Source organism: Delphinapterus leucas, chromosome 5 (genome assembly GCF_059928025.1).
Source record: "Delphinapterus leucas isolate spDelLeu-1000000601 "Yukka" chromosome 5, BTC_Dleu_Yukka2, whole genome shotgun sequence".
In the NCBI taxonomy this organism is placed as follows: Eukaryota; Metazoa; Chordata; class Mammalia; order Artiodactyla; family Monodontidae; genus Delphinapterus; species Delphinapterus leucas.
Window position 1 is genome coordinate 119,897,660 of NC_143133.1, and position 13,697 is coordinate 119,911,356.

At 38.5% G+C, this 13,697-nt stretch overlaps 1 pseudogene; it reads left to right on the forward strand.

Annotated features, from left to right (window-relative positions):
• Positions 1–1,789: 1,789 nt before the first annotated feature.
• Positions 1,790–11,389, forward strand: LOC111178999 (DNA (cytosine-5)-methyltransferase 1-like; annotated as a pseudogene).
• The last annotated feature ends 2,308 nt before the right edge of the window (positions 11,390–13,697 follow it).

The window sequence follows — 13,697 nt, forward strand, 5'->3', positions numbered from 1 at the left end:
CAGTAACAGTGAATTGACCCATACCCAGGATATTCTCATGCATTGGTTCTCACGCTGAGAACCACTGATCCAAAACTTGGCAGGTTCTATTATTAACTTATTTATTACACCAAGAAACGTATTTTAAATTATGGAATAGAATTACACTAGAGAACCCAAATAAAAAGAGATGGGTTTAATCACAAAAAGATGGGCTAACTACCCTTCCACCAAAAGCTTCCATAACTAGGGAAAGCTTAATTTCTACGTTGTGGAGGAGATTCCAGTAATGGGAATGAACTTAATTTCAATGACCACTAATGCTCTACAGAAGTCTAAAGAACCCAACAGAACAATTAGAAATTTACAGTAATGGACAATTTTATACGATTTTGAGAATTAAAAATTCTCATCAAAAGTTATCAGAGGCTACCAAATAAAACCCTGTATTTGCATATAATACCCATTTAACTAAGTTATAATTATGGAGGTTAATTCCCTGCTTGGAGCAAAGCTCAGAAATGTAGAGAAGGGCAATAGGAAAAGCATTAAATTAAAAAAAAAACAACAAACCAGGAGTAATGTAGGCAGCTACCTTAAGGTCGCAAGCAGTGCCTGTGCTCTTTACCTCTCTCTGCGGATCTCTCTGTACAATATACATTAAACAAAAATATTTCTGCCATATAAGAAGTATAGAAACTAGAAGAGTTGCTATTTAGAAATGTTAGAAATTCTCAAAACTATAAATACATATTCAAATAAAGATTTCAAAACACATTCTAAAAGTTCTAGGTCATTGCATTGCCCATCCCTAGTAAGACAGACAGAGAGAAGAGGGAAAGAATTTACTGTACTTCAGATTGCTTCTTTCATATAATGATCAGTGATGAACAGGAATGGTATTCCTATTGGGACTTCTGTAGAAGTAAAAGTTGCCTCAACAGGTGAGAACAAAGTTAACCACTGGCTATGGCAAACAATATGGGATAAGTTTATATTTTTCTTGTATAATATTAGTCTCAAAAGATTTTAAATGTTCAACTATAACATAGGGCTTCTATGTGGAATGGCCATCCACAAGTTTATATCTTTCTTAAACTTATTTACATTTTCAATCTTGGCATTTTTATATTAACTCCAAACCTGCAGTAGGTTAAGATAATATTTTCTCTTTCTCTCATGCAAAGATCAATGCAAATCCCCTGGGCCTGTCTTCCATGTAGTGATTCAGCAATCAAGGAAGTTCAAATTTGGGGCTTTACAATCTCAACATGAGGTCCTCTTGGTTGTTAGAGTAGAAGGGACAGCTGGCGGGATGTACACTGGCTTTTCTATTTTGGCTAGGAAATGGCACACGTCACTCCTGCCCATAGCCCAGAACTAGTCATATGACTCTACTTAACTGCAAGAGAGCTAAAAAATATAGGGAAGCAGGTGAAATGTTTGTCATCAAAAAAGATATTGAAAAGAAACCAAACATATTTTACTCTGTTTAATACCACACTTATGCATAAGTGTGGTATTAAACAGAGTAAAATATGTTTGGTTTCTTTTCAATATCTTTTTTGATGACATTCAAAATTTTATTGGATATTCTATCTGAAACAGAACACTGGTGCCTCAAGTCTCAATCTACAATATTACAACCTCATTAGCCATTATCTTTTATGCAGAGTTGTGTAAAATTTCCCTAAACTATTGTACAAACCCACATTGGAATTCATGTTTTACTTTTCTACTTACTCAGCTAATCTTTTTGTTTGACCTTCCAGAGAGCAGCCCTTGACAGCATAACAGTAGGTTGGGGAGTATGTACATCATTGGAGTAAACGTTGGTGACAACAGATTGAGTGTTTCTGCAGTGGAGCTAATAATGGGCCGTACTCTAAATGGAACAAGCTTTGGTGGTCAGTTTTTTTTTTCTTTTAATTTTCTTCATAGTAGTACTCAAATTATCATAATTAGGATTATTGAAAGGAAAGGAAAATAATTTATTTTTTAAATATTGAGTGCCTAGAACATATCTGAAGACTACCTGAAAGCTATTTATTCTATTAGTTACTTGAAAGTAAACAGAGTTTCTTTATAGAAGGATAACTATAATTTGCAAACTGAAATTCAGTTTGCATTAAAATGGACCAACATAGGGGAACAAAAGGTAGACGGTGATCAAATTGAGATACTTCCTTATCTAGAAATAGAAAATAATCTTGAATTTTTCTTTTGAAGAAAAAAATTTTAATAGATAGAAGTACAAAAAATTAAAGATGGCAGGGGGATAAGCTATTTAAAGCAACCCAAATCTGACCTGATAATTTCATTCATTCGACAAACACTGGTTAAACTACCTTTTCATGTCAAGCACCATGTCTTTATTTGGTATTTTGGCCAATTACAGATTGGAAAGGTATCGATTCTGTCCCAAAGCTGGCTGCTGACTACAAGAATAAGAAATTCGATCTGGATGCACTGGTGTCCCATACCCTTGCTTTAGACAAAGTTAATGAGGCATTTGACGTAATGTACCAAAGAAAAAGGTAAATTACCAAAGAGATGAGTGATCAGTTTGAAAAACCTTTATGATGATGCTATTTTCATTTGATGTTGAAAACTAACCAGCGTGTCTTTTCTGACACTTTCCACATCATCAGAAGTACTCAATGTCCTTAAAAGATTAAATAGTGGCCATTTGCAAAAAAGAAAACTTCCTACTCTATTTCCATAATGTACATGGACATACACTGTTCCAACATAGAGTGGTGATATAAACTGACACATATTTTCCCCTTCACAAATTGTTAACTCAGTTGGGGCTGCTCCATAGCAAGAGAGGTTTCTAGAGTATAATGTCAGGTTCAATATAGTACAATATGGCCCTGAGTCTGGAATCACTGTGGTCTGCAACTGACACAGAATGCCCACTCCAGGCCCTTCATTATCAGACTCAGGTGAAAACCACGAAGATGTGAGTAGTGAGTGGCAGGTAACAGATACTTAAAGGGTTCCCCAACTGCCTCATTCTCTTGCTTTGTCATGGTTGTCTTACAAGTGATTCAAGTCTACAATTTTAGCTACATTGTGCTCTCTTGGCATAGACCCTGAGAAATGATTTATAAAAATGTCCCAATCAGGGGATCCCTGGTAATTGGGGAGTGGGTAAGACTAGGATCAATGATTTTGGTTAAAATAATCAACCACAGTGTTGATCAATAGAAGCAAAGGCCAAAACACCAGGAACAGTGTTACACAGAAGAGATGCAAAAAGGCAACAAAAAGAAGTGAAAGGGGGAAAGTACATAGTTAAATGACAGGACTTTGAAGCAGAGAACAAATGTTGCAAAAGAAGAAAATAGGTCCATGGTGTGAGGACCAAGGATACTTCCTGGGTAAGAAATCTGAGAAAATATCTCTACTCATATGAACTCCCTAATTTGCAAAAGTGTTAACTGCAATGTAACAAAAAGACATTCGATAAAAAGAAAAGAACACTTAAGAAAATGGTAATAGGAACATACATATTGATAATTACCTTAAGTGTAAATGGATTAAATGCTCCCACCAAAAGACATAAAATGGCTGAATGGATACAAAAACAAGACCCATAAATATGCTGTCTACAAGAGACCCACTTCAGACCTAGGGACACATACAGACTGAAAGTGAGGGGATGGAAAAAGATATTCCATGCAAATGGGAATCAAAAGAAAGGTGGAGTAGCAATTCTCATATCAGACAAAATAGACTTTAAAATAATGACTATTACAAGAGACAAAGAAGGACACTACATAATGATCAAGGGATCAATCCAAGAAGAAGATACAACAATCCTAAATATTTATGTACCCAACATATGAGCACCTCAATATATAAGGCAAATTCTAACAGCCATTAAAGGGGAAATTGACAGTAACACAATCATAGTAGGCGACTTTAACACCCCACTTTCACCAATGGACAGATCATGAAAATGAAAATAAATAAGGAAACACAAGCTTTAAATGATACATTAAACAAGATGGACTTAATTGATATTTATAGGACATTCCATCCAAAAAAAAAAAAACAATACACTTTCTCCTCAAGGGCTCAAGGAACAGTCTGCAGGATAGATCATATATTGGGTCACACATCAAGCCTTGGTAAATTTAAGAAAATTGAAATCGTATCAAGTATCTTTTCAGACCACAACGCTATGACACTAAATATCAATTACAGGAAAAAAATCTGTAAAAAATACAAACACATGTAGGCTAAACAATACACTACTTAATAACCAAGAGATCACTGAAGAAATGAAACAGAAAATCAAAAAATACCGAGAAACAAATGACAATGAAAACACAACGACCCAAAACCTATGGGATGCAACAAAAGCAGTTCTAACAGGCAAGTTTATAGCAATACAATCCTACCTCAAGAAACAAGAAACATCTCAAATAAACAACCTAACCTTACACCTAAAGCAATCAGAGAAAGAAGAACAAAAAAACCCCAAGTTGGCAGAAGGAAAGAAATCATAAAGATCAGATCAGAAGTAAATGAAAAAGAAATGCAGGAAACGATTGCAAAGGTCAATAAAAGTAAAAGCTGGTTCTTTGAGAAGATAAACAAAATTGATAAACCATTAGCCAGACTCATCAAGAAAAAAAAGGAAAAGACTCAAAACAATAGAATTAGAAATGAAAAAGGAGAAGTAACAAGTGACACTGCAGAAATACAAAGGATGGTGAGAGATTACTACAAGCAACTATATGTCAATAAAATGGACAACCTGGAAGAAATGGACAAATTTTTAGAAAAGCACAACCTTCCGAGACTGAACCAGGCAGAAATAGAAAATATGAACAGACCATTCACAAGCACTGAAATTGAGACTGTGATTAAAAATCTTCCAACAAACAAAAGCCCAGGAAGAGATGGATTCACAGGCAAATTCCAACAAACATTTAGAGAAGAGCTAACACCCATCCTTCTCAAAATCTTCCAAAATACAGCAGAGAGAGGAACACTCCCAAACTCATTCTATGAGCCCACCATCACTCTGATACCAAAACCAGACAAAGATGGCACAAAAGAAGAAAACTACAGACCAGCATCACTGATGAACATAGAGGCAAAAATCCTCAACAAAATACTAGCAAACAGAATCCAACAGCACATTAAGAGGATCATACACCATGATCAAGTGGGGTTTATCCCAGGAATGCAAGGATTCTTCAATATATGCAAATCAATCAATGTTATACACCATATTAACAAATGGAAGGAAAAAACCATATGATCGCCTCAATGGATTCAGAAAAAGCTTTTGACAAAATTCAACACCCATTTATGATAAAAAACCCTCCAGAAAGTAGGCATAGAGGGAACTTACCTCAACATAATAAAGGCCATATATGACAAACCCACAACCAACATCATTCTCAATGGTGAAAAACTGAAACCATTTCCACTAAGATCAGGAACAAGACAAGGTTGTCCACTCTCACCACTATTACTGAACATAGTTTTGGAAGTTTTAGCCACAGAAATCAGAGAAGAAAAAGAAATAAAAGGAATCCAAATCGGAAAAGAAGAAGTAAAGCTGTCACTGTTTGAAGATGACATGATACAATACATAGAGAATCCTGAAGATGCTACCAGAAAACTACTAGAGCTAATCAATGAATTTGGTAAAGGAGCAGGATACAATATTAACTCACAGAAATCTCTTGCATTCCTATACACTAATGATGAAATATCTGAAAGAGAAATTAAGGGAACACTCCCATGCACCACTGCAACAAAAAGAATAAAATACCTAGGAATAAACCTACCTAACAAGACAAAAGACCTGTATGCAGAAAACTATAAGACACTGATGAAAGAAAGTAAAGATGATACAAACAGATGGAGAGATATACCATGTTCTTGGATTGGAAGAATCAACCTTGTGAAAATGACTATACTACCCAAAGCAATCTATAGATTCAATGCAATCCCTATCAAACTACCAATGTCATTTTTCACAGAACTAGAACAAAAACTTTCAAAGTTTGTATGGAAACACAAAAGACCAGGAATAGACAAAGCAATCTTTAGAAGGAAAAATGGAGCTGGAGGAATCAGGCTCCCTGACTTCAGACTATACTACAAAGCTATAGTAATCAAGACAGTATGGTACTGACACAAAAACAGAAATATAGATCAATGGAACAGGATAGAAAGCCCAGAGATAAACCCACGCACATATGGTCACCTAATTTATGACAAGGTAGGCAAGAACATACAATGGAGAAAAGATAGCCTCTTCCATAAGTGGTGCTGGGACAACTGGACAGCTACATGTAAAAGAATGAAATTAGAACACTCCCTAACACCATACACAAATATAAACTGAAAATGGACTAAAGACCTAAATGTAAGGCCAGACACTATAAAACTCTTAGAGGAAAACATAGGCAGAACACTCTATGACATAAATCACAGCAAGATCCTTTTTGACCCACCTCCTAGAGTAATGGAAATAAACCCAAAAATAAACAAATGGGACCTAATGAAACTTAAAAGCTTTTGCACAGCAAAGGAAACCATAAACAAGACGAAAACACAACCCTCAGAATGGGAGAAAATATTTGCAAATGAAGCAACTGACAAAGGATTAATCTCCAAAATTTACAAGCAGCTCATGCAGCTCATATCAAAAAAAAACCAAACTACCCAATCCAAAAATTTAGGTCCATAAGACCTAAATAGACATTTCTCCAAAGAAGATATACATTGCCAACAAACACATGAAAGAATGCTCAACATCACTAATCACTAGAGAAATGCAAATCAAAACTACAATGAGGTATCACCTCACACCTGTCAGAATGGCCATCAAAAAATCTACAGACGGGCTTCCCTGGTGGCGCAGTGGTTGAGAGTCTGCCTGCTGATGCAGGGGACACGGGTTCGTGCCCCAGTCCGGGAAGTTCCCACGTGCTGCGGAACGGCTGGGCCCGTGAGCTATGGCCGCTGAGCCTGCGTGTCCGGAGCCTGTGCTCTGCAATGGGAGAGGCCACAACACTGAGAGGCCCGCATACCACCAAAAAAAAAAAAAAAAAAAAAAAATATATATATATATATATATATATATATATACACAAACAATAAATGCTGGAGAGAATGTGGAGAAAAGGGAACCCTCCTCCACTGTTGGTGGGAATGTAAATTGATACAGCCACTATGGAGAACAGTATAGAGGTTCCTTAAAAAACTAAAAATAGAACTACCATATGACCCAGCAATTCCACTACTGGGCATATACCCTGAGGAAACCATAATTCAAAAAGAGTCATGTACCACACTGTTCATTGCAGCTCTATTTACTATAGCCAGGATGTGGAAGCAACTGAAGTGTCCATCAACAGATGAATGGATAAAGAAGATGTGGCACATGTATACAATGGAATATTACTCAGCCATAAAAAGAAACAAAATTGAGTTATTTGTAGTGAGGTGGATGGATCTAGAGTCTGTCATACAGAGTGAAGTAAGTCAGAAAGAGAAAAACAAATACTGTATGCGAACATATATATATGGAATCTAAAAGAAAAAAAAAAAAGCTTCTGAAGAACCTAGGGGCACAGGACAGGAATAAAAACACAGACGTAGAGAATGGACTTGAGGACATGGGGAGGGTGAAGGGTAAGCTGGGACGAAGTGAGAGTGTGTCATGGACTTATATATACTACCAAATGTAAAACAAATTTACCAAATGTAAAACAGATAGCTAGTGGGATGCAGCCACATAGCACAGGGAGGTCAGCTCGGTGCTTTGTGACCACCTAGAGGGGTGGGATAAGGAGGGTGGGAGAGAGACGCAAGAGGGAGGAGATATGGGGATATATGTATATGTATAACTGATTCACTTTGTTATAAAGCAGAAACTAACACACCATTGTAAAGCAATTATACTCCAATAAAGATGTTTTAAAAAAAAAAAAGAAGAAGAAAAGGAATGATCCCTGCTCAGTGTGGTGAGGATGATTTTCTTTACAGTTCAGGAGCAGACTCCATGTGTTTTCAGATAGCTTAACAGAAAGAGAATGTGTGAAGGAGAAATTGAACCCCTTGCATGATTCTGCAAACAGAAATAAAGAATCAGTTGTGTGACTTTATATAAAGTACATAAAGAAGAATTATCAGTGGAGGGCTACCTGGCTAAAATCAAATCCCTTTAAATAAAGATTTATCCTTGGAGAACAGACCTCAGGCTTTCAGTTGGGAAGTGAATGGATGTCTAGAAAACAAGTGGTAAGGACCGCAGAGTGGGAATAGCAGAGGAAAACAAGTGTCCCATACCCGTTACTAAACTTTGCATACCTAGAAGATGCAAGTCTGATGGAGAAACAAAGTCTGAAGTCTCATCTAGGCCCAGGATTATAAGGCAAACTACCAGTCAGACCACCATCACATCTCATTTCGCAAGGAAATCTGAGGAAGAACTTGAAAGACCGAAATTGGATGATTCTATCAATGAAGAAGAAAAAGACTAGGAGGAAAAGAGACATAAAGTCACATCCAGAGAACCAGTTACTAGACCACTCCCTGCAGAAGAACCAGAAAGAGTAAAACCATAAACACACAGGGAGGAAGAAGAACAAAGAGATGAAAAAGAAGAGATTCAGAGGTCAAACTAAAGAACAAGCACCTAAACAGAAATCTAAGGAGCCAGGCAGAACAAGGAGTTCAAGATAAAATTCAGGATGAAGGAGATAAGAAAGATGAAAAGAGTTACAGAAGACAACCCAAAGATTCTAGCTGCCAGAGACGTGAGGGAAAAGAACCTGAAAGAGTAATATCACAAGTTGCCGATTAGAAAGAGAAGGATGAAAAGTTTGGAGACTGAAAGTCCAAGATTAAAGTGCCAGTAGGGAGGAGAAGAGATGCAAAACTATATCCAAGGACCCAGCTGAGAAAAAAGTTGCTCAAACCAAAATAGTTGTGTCCTCCAAGACCCATCCTCCAAGGATGGGAGAATCCTCATTCTCCCAAGGATGGGAGAATCCTCATGGGAGAACTCCTGCATCCTCAATGCAGACAGTACCTGGATGACACTGAACTAGGATATGAAGAGCATCGTCCTGATGCAGTGGATGAGATACAGTTGTTAACAAATGGGAGAATGTCTATCTCTGAAGACAATGAATCTGGCTTTGAGAGGCTCTTCCCCAACCAAACTGACATGCTTCAGCATGTACTGTAAAAGTGGTTACCTGTGCCCGATCAACACCAGCCTAATTAAGAAGAATGTCAAGCTCTCCTTTTCTGATTCAGCAAAATCAATATAAAATGATGACTGATCTCTTGAAAGTGGTGTTAATGGCAAAATTCTTGGTCCCATAAGTGAATGGTGGATCACTGGCTTTGACAGAGGTGAAAAGGCTCTCATGAGCTTCAGCACCTCATTTGTCAAATACATTATGATGGATCCCAAAGCAGAGAATGCACTGATGTTCGGCATGATGCAGAAGACCTACACAAGTAAGGTAGTAGTTGAGTTCCTGCAGAACAACCCTGACTCAGCCTATGAAGACCGGATCAATAAGATTGAAGTTACTGTTTGTCCTCTGTGCTCAACCTACGTCAATTCACTGCCCAGTTTGTGGTGGAACAAGTAGGGAATTATGATGAGACTCGGGATAGTGACAAGCAGCCCATCTTCCTGACCCACTACATGAGGGACCTGATCAAGTTGGCAGGGGTCATCCTGGGAAAAAGGCAAGCTGAAAGATGTCAGACCATTGGGCATTCTGCCAAGAAGAAGGACCAAGGCCTCACTAAAGCCACCACTACCAAGCTGCTCTACCAGATCTTTGACACTTTCTTCACAGAGCAAATTGAAAAGGATGACAAAGACAAGAAGAATGCTTTTAAACGCCGACTGTGTGGCATTTGCAAGATTTGTCAACAGCCCGAATGTGGAAAGTGTAAAGCCTGTAAGGATACGGTTAAATTTTGTGGTGGGGAATGGAGCAAACAGGCTTGCCAAGAGAGGTGTCCCAATATGGTCATGAAGGAGGCAGATCACAACAATGTCAATGGCAATATCCCGGAGATGCCATCACTCCAAAAAAATGCATCAGGAGAAAAGAAAGTACAAGAATCTGATCTATTGGGTTGGAGAAGCCATCAAGACTGCTGGGAAGAAGAGTTACTGTAAGAAAGTATACATTGCCTCAGAAACCCTGGAAGTGGGGAACTGTGTCTCTGTTATTCCAGATAATTCCTCAAAACCACTGTCATGGCACTGTGGGAGGAGAGCAGCAAAGGCAGAGCTTGCATACCCACTGGTTCTGTGTTAGGACACCCAACGTCCTCGGGGCCACATCAGACCCCTTGGAGCTGTTCCTGGTGGACAAATGTGAGGACATGCAGCTTTTCATACACTCACAGCAAAGTGAAGGTCTATAAAGTTCTGTCATAAAACTGGGCCTTGGAGGGAGGCATGGATTCGGAGGCCCTGATGGCAGAGGATGATGGGATGGGAAGTCCTGTCTCTACCAGCTGTGGTATGATCAAAACGATGTGAGATTTGAGTCCCCTCCAAAAACTCAGCCGATGGAGGAAAAGTATAAACTCTGCACAAGCTATGTTCATCTGGCTGGAATGAGGCAAAAAGAAATTCCCAGGATCACAGAGCAGCTCAAGGATCTGGATGGCCGGGTTCTCTACAGCTCAGCCACCAAGAATGGCATCCAGTATCGAGTGGGAAGATGGTGTGTACCTCCTCCCTAAGGCCTTCACGTTGGACATCAAGCTGTCCAGTCCTGTAAAACACCCACAGAAGGAGCCTATCAATGAAGATCTGAATCCAGAACACTACCAGAAATACTCCAACTACATCAAAGGCAGCAACCTGGATGCCTGTGAGCCACACCAAATTGGCCGCATAAGAGATCTTCTGTATCAAGAAGAGTAATGGCAGGCCCTATGAGACAGACATCAAGATCAGACAACAAGTTCTACAGGTGGGCAAAGGCCTCTGCTCTTCCAGAAGGCAGCAGACTCTTCCAGAAAACTGTGCCTGAAACGGGGCTGTAACACATGGTGGTGTTTTAAGAGTTAGGTAGAGGTAGCTGTTTTTCCAAGTGTTTGATTATCTGTGGGTACTGACAATGACTATAACTATGAGTCCTTGCTTTTAGACCTCTATTTTAAAGTTGCAGAGTTTCAGAATTCTCCAGAAGAAATCCATGAGCAGAAGTCCAGGGTGTGACAAAAGCAGGGGTGGAGTGTTGTGGGCTCTGCCTGAGGCACCCCCAGAGATCCTTGAGTTCTGTTTACGACTGTCTGCATTCTGCTCCTTCCCAGGAGTCCCTCCCCACTCCCGATCCTCCTGCCCTTCATGGGCACCCCCTTTCCTCCCTTTTTCTAGGGTTTCTCTCTGTCCACACTTTTCCCAAGGTCTTGGCTTCACTCAGTCTTTTTCTGGGATCCTAACAGTAGTTAGGAGCTAACCTGAAACTAATCCATACAGATAGGTATAAAATTGCTTCACTTCTTAGCTATTGCACATCAAAGATTTTCTAAAGAAAAAAAGAAAAGAAAAAGTAAACATTATTTTTTAAGCTACACAAAGTAACTTAGTGTGTAAGCCCTAAAATATCTTGTACAATCTCAATATTCCCATAAGCAGTATTCCCCAAGCTAGGAGTCAGGTTGGGGTTTACGGCCTTAGACCCTGGCGCTCATAGCTCCTCCACAACTACCCTTTTTCTCAGTCATGGAATATACCCACAAGGACTGCTAAGTGGCAGCCAAATGGAAAATGCTGCACTACTTTATTAATAGCTGGGCAAGTCTTTCACACTATCCCATGTAGGCCTGGTAGTCAGTGGTAGAATGGAGGCTTAGGGGTCGACACCTGAATGAGGCCTGCTTCTTCCCCCGGCCTACTGAGAAGACCACCTGACTGTCCACACACCTGGAAAGGTGGCAACAGAGAAGGCACAGGATGGGCCTCTCCAGGGATGCTGACCATACGGGAAGCACAACTGAGGGTAGGCCTTCCTGCCATACCAACTGCACAGAAGCAAGGAACTGGAGGGAACAAAACACGCAGGTGGCCTGTTAAGGTGTAGTGACCCTGACTCATGGTGAGGAAAGGCCACAGAAGTTCTCCCTCCATAGGTAGGTGTAGCTCCAGGTCCTGGGTGAAGAAAATATTTGTGCATGGCAACCTGCTGATGCCAGGGATTCCACAGCTCCAGCAGTAAGGTCCAAGATTCTCTGCCTTTGAGGCTTATCCCCCTCCTTGCTTCTACATGTTGCAGGAGTAGGAATTTTTGAGTTCTCCGCAAGCAGTATTCCAACACACCAACCACCCCTTCTTTCGATGCCCAATTTTCCCTAAGCTACAGGAGAGCCAAGAGCAGTGACTATTCCAAGACGAAAATCTCACGACAACCTCAACATGCTCTACTTCTCTATAACACCACTGGGCCACAAGGATCTTGCCCAGAATCAAGTGAGGGTCCCCAATTTTTCCCCAGCTTACTAACACCATGAATAAAGTATTAGTAATGTCATGTATGGAAGTGGATGACAAGATAAAAGAAATCAGTCTTAGCAAAGTGGGTATCTATAAAGAAATATTAAGAAAAATCTTGAAACAAAAAAACAAAAATTATTCATAGGTTTTGGTGAAATTTGTCATGAAAATTATACTGATTGTTGTTTCATTATTAGTAACAGCATTAGGACAGTCCTGCTCTTTTGACAACACCAGGAACGATTTGTAATACTAGCTGACTAAATCTGAACCTGTCTGGTTAATTCATTATCTGATATGATGAACAATGATAACTGTGAATTTAAATAGATATTTACAGTTAACATGTCAATATCAAACAGCTATAGAGATTACACCATTTTTATCCATAAAATATATTAGTATTTCCTATGTTATTACTATGATCACTTATGTGTTTATGAATAGAATCATAAGATGTTTGGGCATTGTTTAAAACTAGTTCTGGAGAGGTGGGAGTGGGGAATGAAGGGATCATAAATAAAACTAGATTGCCTATATGTTTATAATTTTTTAGGTGGGGTGATAAATATATGGGGTTTCATTATACTGCTCTGTCTACTATTGTATACGTTTAAACTTTTCCATAATAAAAAGCTTTTTAACAGAAAAATCACTATTAATATGTAAAATGTAACAAGATACATATATCTTTAAATCTTGTGTTACGTATATCATACATGTAACACAAGTTACAATAAGTTACAAGCTACTCTTCTTTAACAAGCTGCTAAATAATTTCCTTTTTAACATTTGTTCATTTCTCTTAGCCCCACTTTACTACTGTGAACTATAATCACTAGTACTGGGATATCAGAAACTGTATAAATGAATATATATATATACACACATATATATAAAGATTTTTAAAAATAAAATACATCTATACTCTCAAATTTCCACTTTTATTAAATAATTGCCCTTTTCATCTTTGATAATTATCACAATGTATAATGTTTAGAGATTAACAGAGTTAAACATCTGTAATTTGCACTAAGTAATCTTTTTCTATATTCAACTAGAAATGATAAAGAACAATGTATTTATAATAAATGTAGTAAGTAAAACTATTTACAGTTGCAAGATATAACAGACAATAAGAGTTATATGAAAAGCAAAATGAGCGTTTTCAAACTATTTTACTAATAGATGCTACAAT